This window comes from Gossypium hirsutum, chromosome D09 (genome assembly GCF_007990345.1).
Source record: "Gossypium hirsutum isolate 1008001.06 chromosome D09, Gossypium_hirsutum_v2.1, whole genome shotgun sequence".
NCBI lineage: Eukaryota > Viridiplantae > Streptophyta > Magnoliopsida > Malvales > Malvaceae > Gossypium > Gossypium hirsutum.
Genome location: NC_053445.1, coordinates 5229443 through 5248984, shown reverse-complemented (window position 1 = coordinate 5248984; position 19542 = coordinate 5229443).

Here is a 19542-nt window from a genome sequence, read left to right as displayed (position 1 = left end):
TTTTATTTCATAATCCTTAAAAAAGTTTGGTGTTCATAGGTTCTCGAGAGAATTGTGCCCTAACTTACTGGGCTTCAATTCTTCTCGATGAATTTAGATAATCAAGTGTTCATTTTATTAAAACATACAATTAGTAAAATAAAATTCTTAAGATTTCAAAATGTTGGATCCTAACTTACTGGATACGACATTTTGTTATCTCGATTTTGAATAAAGCCATTATTTTATTTTTAAGAATTTCGAGGAATTGAACCCTAACTTACTGGATTCTGATTTCTCGATTGACTTAAATAATCAAATATCATTCTTAAAACATGTTTTTAAATTTTTTTTAAAAAAGGGACGAACCAAACTTCGAAGATTGAACTGTTGCACTCTAATTCACTGAGTGTGGCGGTCTATTTCTTTGAAATGGGTCTGTCCATTTAACCAATTCAATTATTTAAGCTTTCATTTCATGGGATCGTATTTAAAAATCTTTTCAAGTTTTGACACTAAGACATTAAATAATCAATTCGGTATCAATTTTGGGCGTTACGAGGGTGTTCACCCTTCCCCGGGAGTAACCGACTTCCGAACTTATTTCTCAAAATTCGCAGACCAAAATTATTTTTAAGGTGATCCGATCACATTTCAATAAAAGATTGGTGGCGACTAAATTTTTTAAAATCAATTCCCATTTTTTCAAAATTTTAAAACATGGTTCCAACAGTACATATGTATATGTTGTAGAAATTTATGCATGTATATATGTGTATGCTTTGAAATTATGAAATATGAAAAACATTTATATGCATGTATATGTATGAGTTATAAAATATACATGCATATATATACATGTATTGTAAAAACGTATGTATGTATGTGTACACATATATGTATATATATAAAAAGTATACTATTAGAAATCATCCATATTTATGGAAAGTCAAAGATATGGGTATCAAATATTGGAAAGTCAAAGATATGGGTATCGAGATATTGGCATAAGAAATCTAAGATATTTGCAATATTTGGTCCCTAATTGTAAAGTGACTTTGCAAGTTGATCCCTGAACCTCAACTATAAATAGGCATAACCATCTCTCATTCTGTATCTCATATTTTCCATTCTCTACTTAAGGCATTGTTCTTTCTCTCTCTATTTGTAAATTCTCACTTGTATTTTGGAGTGAAATATATTTGGTAGTGCCCGAGGACGTAGGAAAAATTCGCTGAACCTTGTTAAATTCTTGTGTTCTTTATTGTATTATTCTGCATGAATTGTGAGTGTGATTGTAGTGATTTATTGTGCTATTAAATTACGATTGAGGAATATTCTGGCTAGGAAAGACTTGGTACTTAAGCGATCATTGTGATCCACCTCTCTTTCTTGGGAATTGAACTTAGTGTGATTTTTTAATACAATAATTTTACTCTTTTACACTCTTCCGCTCAACAATTGGTATCAGAGCTAGATTCGTACTTAGGGAATACAATCGTCCACGGAATTGTTCACGTACAGTAGTTAGGATTGAGGAGAAAAATAGAAAAGGTATCGTCATCAGCAAAGACTACTGTGACCACTGTAAAATTTAAAGTAGAGAAATTTGATGGTACCAATAATTTTGGTATGTGGCAATGTGAGATCCTAGATGTCTTATGTCAACAAGAGCTGGATATAGCCCTTGAAGAAAAACTTGATAAGATGGATGACAAGGAGTGGGCTAAGATCAATAGACAGGTATGTGGAACAATTCGCCTATGTTTGGCCAAAGAGTAGAAGTACTCTGTCATGAGGGAGACATCAGCGAAGAAGTTGTGGGATACACTGGAAGAAAAGTTTCTAACAAAAAGTCTTGAAAATAGGCTTTATATGAAAAAGAAACTTTATCGATTCACGTATGCACCCGGCATGTCGATGAATGACCATGTGAACTCATTCAATAAAATTTTAGCAGACTTGCTAAATTTGGATGAGAAATTTGAAGATGAAGACAAGGCATTACTGTTGTTGAATTCTCTTCCTGATGAATATGATCATCTTACCACCACATTGCTTCACGGGAAGGATACGATCACATTTGATGTAGTCTGTAGTGCGTTGTATAGATCTGAGACTCGAAAAAAAGATATAAAAGATCACAGAGATACAACTACAGAAGTCTTAACAGTAAGAGGCCGATCGCACAGTAGCAAATCTGGTAGGAGTAAGTCCAAAGGGAGACCTGCCAAAAATGAATGTGTTTTTTGTCATGAGAAAGGGCATTGGAAAAAGAATTGTCTTAAGTTACAAAAGGGCAAGGCTATTTCTTATGCATGTGTAGCGGAGCATGATGAGGAGTCAAACTTTAGCTTGTTTGGCATGGCAATGGCATGTCATACAGATGAGTGGATTTTGGATTCAGGATGTACTTATCATATGTGTCCTAATAAAGACTGGTTTTCTAGTCTTAAAGAACTAGAAGGCGGAGTTGTTTTTATGGGCAATGACAGCGCTTGTAAGACAATAGAAGTAGGTACAATCCAATTGAAGAATCACAATGGCTCAATTAGTTTCTTGATAGATGTTCGCTACATACCTAGCTTGAAGAAAAATCTCATCTCATTAGGGGTTCTAGAATCTAAAGGGCTCACAATCACTTTGAGAGATGGATTACTAAAGGTAGTAGCTGGGGTATTAACGGTGATGAAAGACACAAGAAGGAATAATCTGGACTATTTAAATGGAAGTACAGTTATTGAATCAACATCAATAGCTTCTGTGAAAGATGCAGATTCAGAGGCTACCAGGTTATGGCATATGCGATTGGGACATGCTGGTGAAAAAGCTTTGTAGAGTTTGGCGAAGCAAGGCTTGTTGAAAGGTGCAAATTCTTGCAAATTGGAATTCTGTGAACATTGTGTTCTGGGCAAGCAAACGAGGAGAAAATTTGGTTTAGCAATTCACAATACAAAAGGAATTCTGGACTACGTTCACAATGATGTATGGAGACCTACTAAAGTGGCTTCTTTGGGAGGTATGCATTATTTTGTAACTTTTGTTGATGATTATTCAAGAAAAGTATGGGTGTATCTAATGAAAAGAAAAAATGAAGTTTTGGATGCATTTCTGAAATGGAAGAAGATGGTGAAGACTCAGACAGGTCGAAAGGTCAAACGACTTCGATCAGACAATGGTACTGAGTACAAGAATGATGCATTTCTACAAGTATGTCAAGATGAAGGGATTGTGTGACACTTCACTGTTCGAGATACACCACAACAGAATGGGGTGGCAGAACATATGAATCGGACTATATTGGAGAAAGTTTGATGTATGTTGTCCAATACTGGATTGGGCATGGAATTTTGGGCTGAGGCAGTTACATATGCGTGCCATCTAATTAACCGGTTGCCATCAGCTGTAATAAATGGAAAAACTCCTATGGAGAGGTGGGCTGGTAAACCTGCTGTTGACTCCATTTTTTTGGATGAAAAACGGGGTCGACTGAGATTTTGAAAACGAAAACGGGAGTCGCCACCAATATTTTTTGACAAGGTGTGATTGGATCACCTAAAAAAATGGTTGTTTTTAATAAACAGTCTGATTTTATTAAAACAACAAGTTTGGTCCACGAAATTCAGAAAAACGGATTCGGGAGTCGGTTACGCACGAGGAAGGATTAGCACCCTCGATACGCCCAAAATTGGTACCTAATTGATTACTTAATGTTTTAATGTCGAAAATTGAAAATTTTGAAGAATTTTAAAAATACGATCCTTATATTATTAAAACGTTGAAAATTTTCAGAAAAAGGGGCGTATTTCACGTTATTCGAGAAAGAGAATCATATCCAGTAAGTTAGGACACAATGTCTCAAATTCCCGATACGCGAATAAAAAATGCTAAAAATTACCTGTTTAAAAGACATTTTAGCCATCTCGGATTTAAAAATGAGATCACGACCAGTAAGTTAGGACGCGATTTTTTAATTCCAAGATAATTTAAAATTTGAGTTTGAAAAGATTCGCGCATTTAGATTTATCGTGAAAATCGAAACCCAGTAAGTTAGGGTACGATCTTCTCGACTCTAAACACGAAATGCCATTTTTAAAACAAATTTTGTTATGTTAAGTAAAATAAAACACGAAGTTGTTGTAAAGAATGTGAAAACTAATTACATTGTGGATATGTATATTAATAATTATAATGTAACATGAATAAACATAAAAAATAAAAACAAATTAATAGCGTACTACATAACGAACATATAAGCAGATAAAAAAATAAAGCATTAAATATAATAACAATAAAAATGAAAAAAAGGTTATACGTATGTATGTATGTATAAAAATATAAGAAGTATATATATAGAAATGAAAAAGAATGCATAAAAGAATATACATAAAGTTCTTAAATATATAAAGGTATATAAATCATATAAGGTATAAAATGTAGTAATATATATATATTAGAAACATATATACATAGATAGGCACGTAGATTATAATAAAGGAATAAATGTGTGCTTATATATATATTACAAAATATGTATATATATTAAGATAATAAAACACGTGCATATATCGATTGTAAAGTATAAGTAGATGTATATATATGTATATATTTTAGAATAGATAATAAAACAAAATACATAATACTTATGTAGGGTAAACATTTGATTATAAAATTAATAATAATATAATAATATTGTATAATGATATTAATAATATTTAAACAGTTAGTTTTGAATAAAATAACCTAAACAGCAAAAAAAAGATTAAATTGAAGACAAAACTAAACTCTGGGATCAAAATTAAAAAATAAAAACAACTAAAAGGATTAAATCATAACGTGCATAAAAAGGAGGACCAAAAGGGAAATAATCCCTCGCCTATTAAACGGCGTCGTTCTAGCATGGTCTTGTGCAGGATAGCCAATGGACCAAATCGTAGAAAAAACAATTCCGGAGGGCAAAATTAAAACAAATGCAAAAGGGGACATGACCCAATTGTAAACGGCCTCAAACGCGGAAGGACTGGGGACGCAAATAACCCCTCTGGTCCAAAACGTGCAGATCCTAGGCGGTTCGGGTCGGGTCGACACGCAGACCCCAGGGCGAAACGGCGCCGTTTTGGTTTGGCTATTTAAGCCCGAAATTCTTTAAAAAAAATCATTTCTTCTCTGTTTTTCCAAAAAAAGGGTTTTGCTCTCTGCAGAGGGGTCTGAGAGCCTAGACGGCGTCCGACCAATCGCCGCCGTGTCGGCCACCACTCACCGGCGCTGGTGCCGCCGTGCAAGGCGGTCGGAGGGCCAAAAATCCCTCTTTTCGACCGATCTAAAAGCAGGTTCTTTTCTTATTTTCTTTTAACTCTATTTGTATATATATATATGCTACAGATGTATAAAAACTAGTAAATCGATAGGTAGTTTCGAAATAAAAAAGATAATAAATAAATAGATAAAAGGGAAAGAAACCTTGAATCCTTTTATGCTTTTTTTTTTGCTGGAATCTGTTTCTCTTTGCTTTTATATTTCTAAGTGATGTTTCTTTTTTACAAAAGAAAATAAGGGAAGCCGATCCTTAAAACTATAGCCAAGTTCGGCTTTTATACATCTTTCCTATTGCTAGTGCTGTCATTTCTCTTTAAATGTTTGCAGGTACTTGATGGCATGACAATGGCGGTGGAGCAGTGGCAAGTGGAGCACAGCGTTTAGGGCGGTGGCAAGTAAGGTACTAGGGTTTCAATCTCTGAAACTCTGTCTCACGTGGGCTTGACTTATTGGGCCAGGGTGCTGGGTTAATTTTGTAAATGGGTTAGGGGTTTTAATTTTTAATTTTTGGGTTTGTAATTTATTTGGATACTAGGTTGGGCAAAATGGGCTGTACACCTGCTACTGATTATGATTCTTTACATGTTTTTGGTTCCACTGCTTATTATCATGTAAAAGAATCTAAGTTAGACCCAAGAGTAAAGAAAGCATTATTCATGGGTATAACCGGTGGAGTAAAAGGATACCGTCTCTGGTGTCCTGATACAAGAAAGATTTTTTTCAGTAGAGATGTGACTTTTGATGAATCAACCATGATGAAGAATAAGGATTCACAAAAGGATAACAAAACCAGTGGCACTTTGCAGCAGGTGGAGCTTGAAAAGGTTAATGATGATCCAGCTAATATTGAAGGAACAAATGATGAAGAAGTTTCGACCTAAGAACTTCTACAGCAACATGATTCAATTGCATATAGAAGGCCAAGAAGAGAGATTCGTATGCCTGCTCGCTTTGATGATATGGTGGCCTATGCACTTCCAATTGTAGATAATGATGTTCCTTTTACTTACACAGAAGCAAGAAGTAACCCTGATGGTGTAAAGTGGAAGCAATCTATGAATGAAGAAATGCAGTCTCTTCATAAAAATAGGACTTGGGAGTTGGTGACACTACCCAAAGGAAAGAATGCAATTGGATGCAAATGGGTATATGCAAAGAAGGAAGGATTTCCTGGTAAAAATGAAGTTTAATACAAGGCTAGATTGGTAGCAAAGGGTTACGCTTAGAAAGAAGGAATAGACTACAATGAAGTGTTTTCTCCAGTTGTGAAGCATTCGTCTATTCGGATTTTGCTAGCCTTGGTTGCGCAATATGATCTTGAACTAGTTCAGCTCGATGTGAAGACCGCATTTTTACACGGTTATTTGGAAGAGGAAATCTATATGACTCAGCCAGATGGATTCAAGGTTGCTGATAAAGAAAATTGGGTTACCAGCGATTTGATCAGTTCATGAAAGGGCAAAAGTACACAAGAAGTAAATTTGATCATTGCGTGTATTTTCAGAAGCTACAAGAAGGATTTTTCCTATACTTGCTCTTATATGTTGATGACATGTTGATAGCATCTAAGAGTAAAGTTGAAATTGAGAGATTGAAGACTCAACTCAACCTTGAGTTTGAGATGAAATATCTAGGTGAAGCTAAGAAGATTCTTGTCATGGAAATATGTAGGGATAGAGCTCATGGCAGAGTTAGTTTGTCTCAGAAGCAATATTTGAAGAAGGTATTACAGAAGTTTGGCATGAACGAGTAGACAAAAGCTGTAAGTACCCCATTGGCTTCTCATTTCAATCTTTTTACATAACTATCTCCTTAGACGAATACGGAACAAGAATAAATGTTACAAGTTCCGTATTCTAATGCAGTAGGTAGCTTGATGTATGCAATGGTGTGTACAAGACCCGACATTTCACAGGCAGTTAGTATAGTGAGCAATTATATGCATAATCCTGGAAAAGGACATTGGCAAGCTGTGAAATGGATTCTACGGTATATTTAGAATACCATGGATATTGGATTACTGTTCAAGCAGGACACTACACTTGGTAAAAGAGTTATTGGGTACGCTAATTCTAATTATGCCGGTGGTTTGGACAAACGAAGATCAACCACTGGTTATGTGTTTACACTTGCTAGAGGACCAATAAGTTGGAAGTCTACACTGCAGTCTACAGTTGCGTTGTCAACCACAGAAGCTGAATACATGGCTGTAACAGAGGCTGTAAAGGAAGCTATTTGGTTAGAAGGTATGGTTAAAACCTTGGGATTGGTTTAGGAGAATATTAACGTGTATTGTGATAGTCAAAGTGTTATTCGTTTAGCAAAGAATCAAGTCTATCATGCACGTACAAAGCATATCGACGTACATTTCCATTTTGTGCGAGAAATTATTGATGAGGGGAAAATTCACCTTCATAAGATTAAGACTGCAGATAATCCCGCAGATATGATGACCAAGGTGGTAACAACAATCAAGTTCGAACATTGTTTGAACTTGATCAATATTCTGCATGTTTAACAGTTGAAGAAGGCACTATCAAGTGTTGTTGACAAAGGCAGAGAGAATTGTGTGAAGATAAGATTATTCGAATCAAATCTTCAAGGTGGAGATTATTGGAAATCATCCATATTTATGGAAAGTCAAAGATATGGGAATCAAATAAAGTCAAAGATATGGGTATCAAATATAGGAAAGTCAAAGATATGGGTATCGAGATATTGGCATAAGAAATCTGAGATATTTGCAATATTTGGTCCCTAATTGTAAAGTGACTTTGCAAGTTGATCCCTGAACCTCAACTATAAATAGGCATAACCATCTCTCATTCTGTATCTCATATTTGCCATTCTCTACTTAAGGCATTTTTCTCTCTCTCTTTCTCTCTCTCTCTCTCCCCCTCTCTCTCTCTCTCTTTATAAATTCTCACTTGTATTTTGGAGTGAAATATATTTGGTAGGCCCGAGGACGTAGGCAAAATTTGCTGAACCTCGTTAAATTCTTGTGTTCTTTATTGTATTATTCTGCATGAATTGTGAGTGTGATTGTAGTGATTTATTGTGCTATTAAATTACGATTGAGGAATATTCTGGCTAGGAAAGACTTGGTACTTAAGCGATCCTTGTGATCCGCTTTCCTGTGAATTGAACTTAGTGTGATTTTTTAGTACAATAATTTTACTCTTTTACACGCTTCCGCACAACATATATAAATAATATATAAGTATGTATATATATACAAATAAATTAAAAAAATTATGTACGTATATATATAAATGTGTATACAAAAATTATAAAATATAAAAAATATATAAGTACATATATTATAAAAATGTATGCATATATATATTTTAAAATATATGAAAAAAAACATACGTATGTATAAATACATTTTAAAATTATCGAATATAAAAGGTATATATGTATGTATATATATATGATAAAGTTTGAAATAAAATGATATGTATAAGCAAGTAATAATAATCAATATACAATAGGATAAATATATTCCAAATTTAAATAAATGAATATGGAATATAATAAATAATAATACAATGCTAATAGTATAATATAATGATATAATAATAATACATGAATAAATATAAAATGACAATATAAATATGATAATACTAGATTAATTAACAAGATGATAAAGAAATAACGAAAATGGACTAATTCAAGACAAAAATGAAATTTGAGAGTCAAAGCCATAATAAAATAAACAAGGAGGGACCAGAATGAAGAGAGCATGAAAGGGCGGGGGCCAAATGAGTGAATAAACTAGACCCTGGACACGTGTCCGCTTTTCAGCACGCTGATGGGTCAGGGATCTGATTGAAAACTAAGCAAAATTCTAGGGGTAAATTTCAAAAAGGTTAAAAATAAGCAATAGGGAGTAAATTAAAAGAAACGCAAACGCGGCAGGACCAGGATTGTAAATAACCCATTCTGCGAAAACGCACCGATCCTTCTTGGAGCGGGTCGGGTCGTGCGCGGGTCTAAGGAAAAATGACGCCGTTTTGGTGCCTGGGAGGCCTGCCCAAAACGGCGTCGTTTTAAGGGGCCTATATAAGTAAAAAATAAACAAAAAAATCATTTTGAAACCATTTCAGAAAAAAAAAACTTTTGCCTTTTTCATTTTCTCTCTAGCTCTTCTCCTCTTCCTGCCTGGAGTCTGGCCATCGGCCACAACACTGGCCGCCGATCGCCGGTGACGGCGCCACCGTCCATGGTGGCTAAAAAAATAAAAAAAAACTCTTTTCGATGCCCTTTGCACGTGGAGCAAAGATCCGAGGCCAAAACCCCCCAAAACCCGGCCAAACTGGCGGAGCAATGAAGAAACATTTCGTTTCTTCTCCTTTTCCGGCTAGGCCGTCGACGGCGAGTAGATCGGCCGACATAGGTAAGTTTCTTTTCCTCTTCCCTTTTTTATATTCGTAGATAAAATAGAAAAAATTAAGGTAAAAAAACTGAAATCAAACGAGAATCATCTCTGTTTTTGTATTTCATTTTTTATCTCTTTTCATACAATGTTTTTTTCCTTTTCTACAGCATATTCGTCATTAGCCGAAAGAAAAGAAGAAAACATCTAAGAAAAAAAAGTCCCTCTCATATTACAAAAATTTTGGCTTTTTATAGCCAAAAGTAATATATTGTTTTTTTTTTTGTTCTCTGTTTTTTCTCTCTATTTGGCTTCTGTTTTTCCAGGAGTAGGTGCGGCGATATCAGGCAGAGCAGTTGGCGCAATAGAGGAGTGGGTACGGCAGAAGCGTACGGCGCACATAGGAGGGACTAGGGTTCTGAAACACTAGTTTTTCATTGGGTTTGGGCTGTATTTTTTGGGGGGTTGTAATTTTAATTATTTTTGGGCTTGGTCTTTTTGTTATTTGGAATGTTATTGGGCCAGGGCAAATTTGAGCTTGTACAGCAACTACAATTACTTTGAAAGAAAATCAACAAAAAACTAAAAGAGAAAAACATAATAAAGACTAATTAGCACCTTCCGTCTATCTATATTAAGACTTAAAAATGATTATTTATAACCGGGGGTGAAAAAACGAAATTGAGGGTAAATAAACAACAAAACGACATGGTGTTGCCTCTGTTTGCACCAACAGATGCTCCAACACACATTGCTTCTACTACTCCATTTTTTCTCCATTTTTTTCAACCTTCGTCTTGCTTCCACTTGTATTCGAACTCGCTTCTCATTCCAAATTAGACCTAATTCAAGTCAAAACATTAATTTATATATATGGTTTGAAATAATTTTACTAAAAATAAGTAAAAAGAATATAAAACGTAAATACGATGCAATTCATGAAATCTACGCTAATTATTCAACTAAATACAATATTTTACTTTAGAACTAACATAAATCTAAGTGAGAAGAATTACAATTCAATGGTCTTTCATGTTTGATTGAATAGCCTTTGTTTTTGTCTTGTTCTTCACTTTAAAGAGGCTAATGTTTGGATTAGGTGGTGCTACTTGTGTTTTTTTCCCCCTGCTCTTGTAGCTTTCTTTTGGTACATTATTAATAAAATATCTTTACTTAGCAAAAGAAGACATGATTTCTATATCAATTTTCTCCACTAAAATTATTGATAATAAAAGTAGGGGTTAAGGTTTAGAGTTTATACCCAGACCTTATATTTACAAAAACAAACATAGAGGGTAGCATTCAAAAGTAGAATGCTAACATCTGATGTCGAATAAAAAGACATAAAATAAAGAGATCAAATAACAAGGAGATGCCTCACATTGTTCAAATAATGTTAGACATGAAAATTAAGTTGAAGAAATGGCATGGATTTCACCATCTTCCCCTGAATCCTGAGCTTGGATTTTGCTTTTATCATCTAAATACATATCATGCTCCTTCAGTTGCAAGAGAGAAATAGCTTGGAGACGATTTGTTACTAGTCTTTTTCGAGAAAGGAACTCTTGAGACACACACTTCATTGTTGGTCGGAACTTTGGGTTCAACCTTAAGTAAGCAAAGGCAATTGTTGCAACAAAAGCAATATCCTTTGCAGCTCTTTGATCATTTGGAAGTGATAAACGTGGATCTAAAATATCACTTAACATTATATTCTTGGAATATGATGTCGATAGTGATACCAAGAGTCCACCAGGATGCTTTCCCACGAGTGTTTGAAGTGCTAATACTCCAAAGCTATACACATCACATTTTTCATTTACGACCATAGTATAAGCAAGTTCTACATTTCACAATGAAAGAGCCACAATTAAAATATAGTTGTTAAAATCTTGTAAAAGATCTAAAATCTATCGTTCTTTATAGAAAAAAAAACTTCAACACTTGAAAATCATGGCGCTCTATTTGTAAACTCGTGCTAATCATTAACCACAAGCATTGATAAGGGATACTTTCAACCTAAGTAGATAAAACAGATAGGATGAGCAAACAAAAACAATCGGATACTTGAAACCTTTTACCTGGTGCAATATAGTCGTAGGTGCCAACAAGCATTGTTTGATTAGATGAATCAAGATCAAGAAATCTAGCTGTGCCAAAATCTGAGACACAAGCCTCATGGTTGGAGTTCAATAAAATGTTATTGCTTGATATGTCTTAATGAACTATTGGTGGGTGGCAATCATGATGCAAATAAGATAAGGCACATGATGTATCTTTTATTATCTTGACTCTTTTAATCCAATCCAACCCCACTGTTTCAATATCATTTTCTAAGACACAAAATAAGCTCCCTCGAGACATGTATTCATAAATCAAAAACATGCTATGATTATGGAGACAAAATCCATGAAGCTTTATGATGTTCTTGTGACGTATTTCTGATAATAATTTTGCCTCATTCTTGAAACTCTTTTCAAAAGTTGTGATCTCTGCTTCTCTATGATTAAGTTTCTTTACAGCAACAATCTTTCCACTTGGTAAATGTGCTCTATAAACACTACCATAACCACCAGTCCCAATTCAGTATCGGTTGTCAAAGTCCTCTGTCGTATTAATGATGTCTTGAAGTGCAATTCTTCCATCAAAGTTCAAGAGTGAGAATAAATCTCCATTTTTTGTGACATTTGACTTATATGTATGATTTTCTACTCTGCATCTTAAGTAAAGAAGAAAACCCATAGATAATAAGGCTAAAAAGCCAACAATTGGGATGACGATTCTAGAAATTATTACATTGTTGCTTGGTGTAGAAGTGCAACGAAAAAAACTCGGTATCTTTCCGCATAAGTGCTTGTTTCCCCGAAATGAGTCAGGGGAAAACCACTCAAGTAATGTGGAATAGGACCCTCCAGAAAGTTATAGGACAAATTGTCCTTTTCCTTAGGCCTTAAGGATTTAGGAATCATGCCCCTTAGCTTGTTGTGGCTAAGATCCAAAATGCTTATGTTAACCATGTTACCAAATTGATGTGGTATTTCTCCCTCGATGAAGTTATGACTTAGATCAAGAATATGAAATGGACAGACTAAAACTTCAAAGGGAATGCTTCCAATTATTCGATTGTTACTCAAAGATAATTCTTGTAAAATTGAGCAATCCCCAATTTGAGATGGAATAGGTCCAATCAATTGGTTATTGGAGAGGTTAAGGCATCTTAAATCATTCAAATTCTCCACTACTTGTGGTAAGGGACCTTCTAAAAAATTCAAATCAAGGTACAAATATCTCAATCTAGACAAATAAGATATTGATGAATGGATCAAACCATTGAGCCTGTTTTTACTTAGATCCAATGCAACCAAATTCTTCATGTTTCCAATTTCATAAGGGATTGGGCCTTCTAGCATGTTTTCATTGAGATATAATTTAACAAAACTCTTCATGTTTTGTAATTCAGATGGAATGAAACCACTAATTTGGTTTGAAGTGAAGTACACAAATTTCAAATTGGTTAAGCGACCCAAAGTTGGAGGAATTGCCCCAGTGATTTGATTAAAGGATAAGTCCAACTGTTTTAAATTGGTTAATTTGCCCAAGGTAGAAGGTGTTAGATGCTATTTTGAATAAATTAAGTTTAGTCAAATGTTGTTTAGGAGTATCTGATTAGTTTCTATTTTCTAGGGATTTAGTATCAGCTTAGTTGCTATTTTTTTGGTTATTTTTTAGTTGTACTTCAGCCTATATAAAGGCTTGATTAATTGTTGAATAAACATGAGTTTTCTGTCTTCTTATTTCTTAACATTGGTATTAAGAGCCAGGTTAGCAAAACCGTGAGTGTGAGAGAAAGTAAAAAGTTGAGAGTTTAAAATAGCAAAGTTTGCAGCTGCAGCAATGGCCACAGATAATTTTGTTCAACCAGCAATCCCACGCTTTGATGGTCATTACGATCATTGGAGCATGTTGATGGAGAACTTCCTAAGGTCCAAAGAATATTGGGATGTTGTTTCTTCCGGCATTGTTGAACCGGAAGGAGCAACTCTGACACCAGCGTAATGATAAGCTCATGAAGCGGCAAAGCTGAAGGATCTTAAAGCAAAGAACTACCTGTTTCAAGCAATAGACAGGTCCATCATGGAGACAATCCTTTGCAAGGACACTTCCAAACAAATTTGGGATTCTATGGAGAGGAAGTATCAAGGGTCTACAAGAGCAGTGAGGTAGCAGCTACAAGCTCTTCGTACAGAATTTGAAATGCTACGAATGAATTCAGGGGAGTCAGTCACAAATTATTTTTCAAGAATGATGGCAATCGTCAATAAGATGCGGATCCATGGTGACAAGACGGGGGACACCGCCATTGTTGAAAAAATTCTTCGATCCTTGTCGCCAAAATTCAATTATGTTGTCTGCGCCATAGAAGAAGCCAATGACATTGAAGAACTCTCAATTGATGAGCTGCCAGGTTCGTTATTGGTTCATGAGAAGAAACTTCAACACCAAGACCAAGAGGAACAAGCATTGAGGGTAGCAACTAATTCAAAAAACCACGAACGTGGTAGAGGGAGAGGACGAGGATTCCACCAACGCAGAAACTTCAACGATCAGAAAATAGAAGGCTCTTCCTCTGATTATGCAAGAAGTAGAGGCCGAGGATGACGTTCAATAGGTTTCAGGCCAATCGACAAGTCTAAAGTTGAATGCTTTAGATGTCACAAGTATGGGCACTACAAATCTGAGTGTAGAACCAATCTCGGGCGACATGTGGAGACAACGAATTTTACTGTAGAAAAGGAAGAATGAGAGATACTCCTAATGGCATGTTAAGGAAAAGAGGCATCTTTGCCAACTTTATGGTACCTTGACACTGGTTGTAGCAACCATATGTGTGGGAACAAGGAGGCATTTTCTTCAATCGATGAATCCCACCATACCCAAGTGAAGCTTGGAGATGCCTCTACCCTTACAGTAATCGAAAAAGGAACTATCCAAGTTTCTTCAGAGGGTAAAACGCAGACCATTAACGATGTTTTTTATGTTCCTGAATTGAAATCAAACCTCTTGAGTGTCGGCCAATTACTTGAGAAGGGGTATGAAATTATATTTAAAAGTGGAGCTTGCAAGATTTTGTGATCAGCAGCAGAATTTTCTTGTTCAAGTTGATATGACATCGAATATAATGTTTCCTCTCTTTCTTCATGATTCTGTTCATACTTGCTACACAGCAAAATTAAAGGAGGAAGCGTGGATTAGGCATTTCAGATATGGGCATCTTAATTTCGGTGGCTTGCGGACACTACACTAAAAGAAAATGGTGGAGGGGCTTCCTCCAATTACAATCCCATCAGAAGTTTGCAAAGATTGTGTTGTTAGCAAACAACACCGAGCTCAATTTTCACAAGGCAAAGCATGGAGAGCAAAGAAGCAACTTGAGCTAGTCCATTCAGATCTTTGCGGTTCAATCACACCGGTTTCAAATGGAGGTAAACGATATCTGATCACATTCATTGATGATTTTGGTCGAAAGGTGTGGGTATACTTCTTAAAAAAAGGCTGAAGCTTTCGAAACATTTAAGAATTTCAAGAGTCTTGTCGAAAAGGAGAGTGGCAATCCTATCAAATTTCTTCGTACTGATCGTGGAGGTGAGTACATGTCTCTTGAATTTAATGATTTTTCCATGAAGCATGGAATCCATAGGCAACTTACAACAGCCTATACACTACAACAAAATGGTGTATGCGAGAGGAAAAATCGAACTATTCTCAACATGGTTCGTAGTCTACTGCGAAGAAGTGCCATTCCAAAGAAATTTTGGCCAGAGGCAGTAAATTGGAGTATCCATTTCTTGAATGGAAGCCCCACACTAGCTGTTTTGAATATGACTCCTGAAGAAGCTTGGAGTGGACAGAGGCCAACGATTGATTACTTCAGAATTTTTGGATGTATAGCATATGCCCATGTTCCGGATCAAAAGAGAAAAGAACTAGAAGATTAGGGGGAAAAATGTGTTTTTCTTGGAGTAAGTGATCAAACAAAAGCTTACAAACTCTGTGATCCTGTAACCAAGAAAATTATAATTAGTCGTGATGTAGTATTCGATGAAAAAAAATTTTGGCCCTGGAATGATCAAGTTCAAGGTGCAACACCAATAGCGGTTGATTTTGAAGAAATTGAGGAGACACACCAAGATCAGAATTTAATCAATAACAAAACTGATCCTGTCGAAGTGGTGATGCATTAGCCTGATTCCAAAACAGCTACAACACCTGGTGGATGCCCTCATCGTCATCGACAAAGGCCAGTTTGGATGCAAGATTATCAGGTGTCTGGAATCAATCGAAGTGAAGATCCACTAATCCATTTTTCCTTGTTCGTGGATAGTGATCCAATTACTTTTGATGAGGCAGTGAAGCATAAAAGGTGGAGAGAAGCAATGAATAATGAAATTGAAGCAATTGAGAAAAATAACACTTGGGAATTAACAAATCTTCCCAAAGGCCAAAATACTATTGGTGTCAAATGGGTCTACAAAACTAAGCTGAACAAGGATGGCGGCGTTGACAAAAACAAAGCAAGCCTAGTGGCAAAAGGCTACAAGCAAGAATTTGGAGTGGACTACAAAGAGGTGTTCGCGCCAGTTGCAAGACTTGACACGATTCGGTTGGTGATTGCATTTTCAACTCAAAAATCTTGTCCGATTCATCAATTAGATGTGAAATCTGTCTTTTTACATGGTGATCTTCACGAACAGGTATTTATCGACCAACCCCCTAGATATGTGAAGTCTAGTTGTGAGCATAAGGTATACAAACTAAAGAAGGCTTTATATGGATTACGACAAGCTCCTCGTGCTTGGTATAGTAGAATTGAAGCTTATTTTTTGAAGGAAGGTTTTACCAGGTGTCCTTATGAACATACTTTGTTTATTAACGCTGGTTATGATGGAAAATTACTTTTAATATGCTTGTATGTAGACGATCTCATTTACACAGGGAATGATGGTGCCTTGATGGAGAGATTTAAGCAATCCATGATGAATGAATTTGAGATGACAGATCTCGGCTTGCTGAATTATTTTTTGGCATTGAAGTACATCAATTTACTGCCGGTACTTTTATTTGTCAAAAGAAATATGTACAAGAGGTTTTAGAAAAGTTTCAGATGAAGGATTGTAATCCAGTTACCACACCAACTGAAGTTGGATTAAAGCTCACCAAAGAGCCTGATGGAAAGAAAGTAGACTGCACCATGTACAAGCAAATTGTGGGGAGTCTAATGTACTTAACGACAACAAGGCCAGACATCATGTATGGTGTTAGTCTCATTAGTAGATACATGAATAGTCCCACTGAAAAACATCTTCAGGTTGCTAAGCGTATTCTGCGCTATTTAAAAGGGACTGCATCTTTCGGACTACTTTACAAGAAAGGAGAAAATTCAGATTTGTTTGGTTTCACAGATAGTGATTATGCAGGGGATATCGAGGATCGAAAAAGTACTTCAGGCTATGTATTTATGCTTGGATCAACAGCTATTTCATGGTCTTCAAAGAAGCAACCCATAGTCACTTTTTCAACAACAGAAGCCGAATTTGTAGCAGCTACATCAAGTGCTTGTCAAGCTGTCTGGTTGAGGAAGATTCTTGCACAAATTCAGTTCATACTGCAAGAGGCAACAACAATCTTTTGTGACAATAATTCAGCCATTAAATTATCAAAAAATCCGGTTCTACATGGGAGGAGCAAGCATATAGATGTGAAGTATCATTTTTTGAGGGATCTTTCTAAAGATGGTGTGATTGATCTTGTTTTCTGTAGAAGTGAAGATCAAGTTGCTGACTTATTTACGAAGCCCCTCAAAATTGCAACATTTCAGAAATTAAGGAAGCCCCTTGGTGTTTGTTCGATGGATGCCTCAGCTTAGAGTGTTTTCACCTTATGTCTTGTTTAAACTGATTAGTAGCAATATCAGTTTAAGGGAGAGCATGTTAGATGCTATTTTGAATAAATTAAGTTTAGTCAAATGTTGTTTAGGAGTATCTGATTAGTTCCTATTTTCTAGGGATTTAGTATCAGCTTAGTTGCTATTTTTTTTGTTATTTTTTAGTTGTACTTCAGCCTATATAAAGGCTTGATTAATTGTTGAATAAACATGAGTTTTCTGTCTTCTTATTTCTTAACAGAAGGGATAGGACAACTAATTTGGTTTTTGAATAGGTTCAACATTTTTAAATTGGTTAAGTTGCCCAAGGTAGTAGGAATAGGACCAAGAATTTGGTTATTGGATAGGTCCAACTGTTTCAAACTCTTCAAGTTTCCCCAATCTAGGGGGATAGAACCTTCAAAAGAGTTACCAGAAAGGTTGAGTTCTTTTAAACGTGTAAGTTTTCCAAGGGATTGAGGTAGCTGACCCGTTAGATAATTGTGATAAAGATAAATTCTTGTGATGCTTCGAGCATTATCAGATAAAATACCTGGCCAGGTGCAACGTTTCGAAGTGTCATTACTGTGCCAACTCCACCAACCAGTACGGAGGAGAGCTTCGGCTTCCATTTCTAGCGAGGATATTGTGTCCAATCTGGTTGAACCAGTACCCAAAGTTGGAACAATGGCAACCACGAATGAAATCAAAACATGAGAAAGGACAAGGGTAGTGAAACAAACAGGTGAGGCCATCTTTGAGCTTATTTCTGTATGTTTTGGTAATAGTATAGGTTGGTGATTTCCAGGCTAATAACTTAATCCAATTTAAACAAAGTTTATTGCTTTGGAAGTCAAGGTCACGGCTTGCCATGAGAGGCCAATAATGGCCCACACGGGAACCATTAATTTGTTCATTCATGATTTCTCCATTATGATCATTCCTCGAAACCGCCCCAAAATGTGCTGGGTCAAACTTAATTAAGTCCATATATTATATTTTCCACAGTGCAAGTAAACTCCATTTATTATAGTCAATGCTCTTACTATTCTTCACTTTGAAAAGGCAACACGTTTGGAACTTGCATGCATGTTATGCACGCATTTCCAAAGGTTTTTACACTTTCTGTATTAATATTACCATACGAAGTCGAATCCTAAAATTTGTGTTGGTTTTAAAATTAATTAGCATAAGATTCAGAGTTCTATCCTAATTGTTATAAACCTATTTGTCCTTTTCTCTATTGTAATGTAGTTGCTTAAACAATATATATATATATATAAGATCTAAAATATTTAGGGTAAACTAATCAGTAAACTTTCAGAAGTTTTTTTTTTTTTGATCTCCAAAAATTTAAAAAAATTATTTTAGGTACAGCAGTAAAAGATTATTTTCATTTTAGGCACTGCTGTTAAAAATTGTTCTCATTTTGGTCATCTATCTTTAATTCAATGTTATGTACACTCATGTTAGTCACCCAATTTTAATAAATTTTCATTTTGGTCACTCATTTCTTTTCTAGAATTTATTTTATTTTATTTTTTAAATAAATAAGAAAAAAAAATGGTGTTTTATAGGAAATTGAATTATTCAACTGTGAAGATGAAACCTAAGTTTTTTTTCCTTATTACTGAAAAAAAAAACTAAAATTATTTTTAAAAGAGAGGAAGAGGGGAAATGAAAAGATAATATGATTTTTCTGTAAATATGGAAGCTTTTCTTATAAAATACCAAGTAATTCATTGTAAAATTCTAAATTTTTTCGTTTTGCTGGAAAAAGTTTAAAATTAATTTTAGAAAAATGAAAAAGTTAAAAGAAATTTAAAAAAAAAGTGATTTTTCTTCTGTGTATAATGCAACTAGGGACTCCCCCCCCCAATACAGTTTAGAAACATTTTCCATAGTGTTGACCTTATACCGGGTGATGGTTTTTGGGTGATTACAGCAG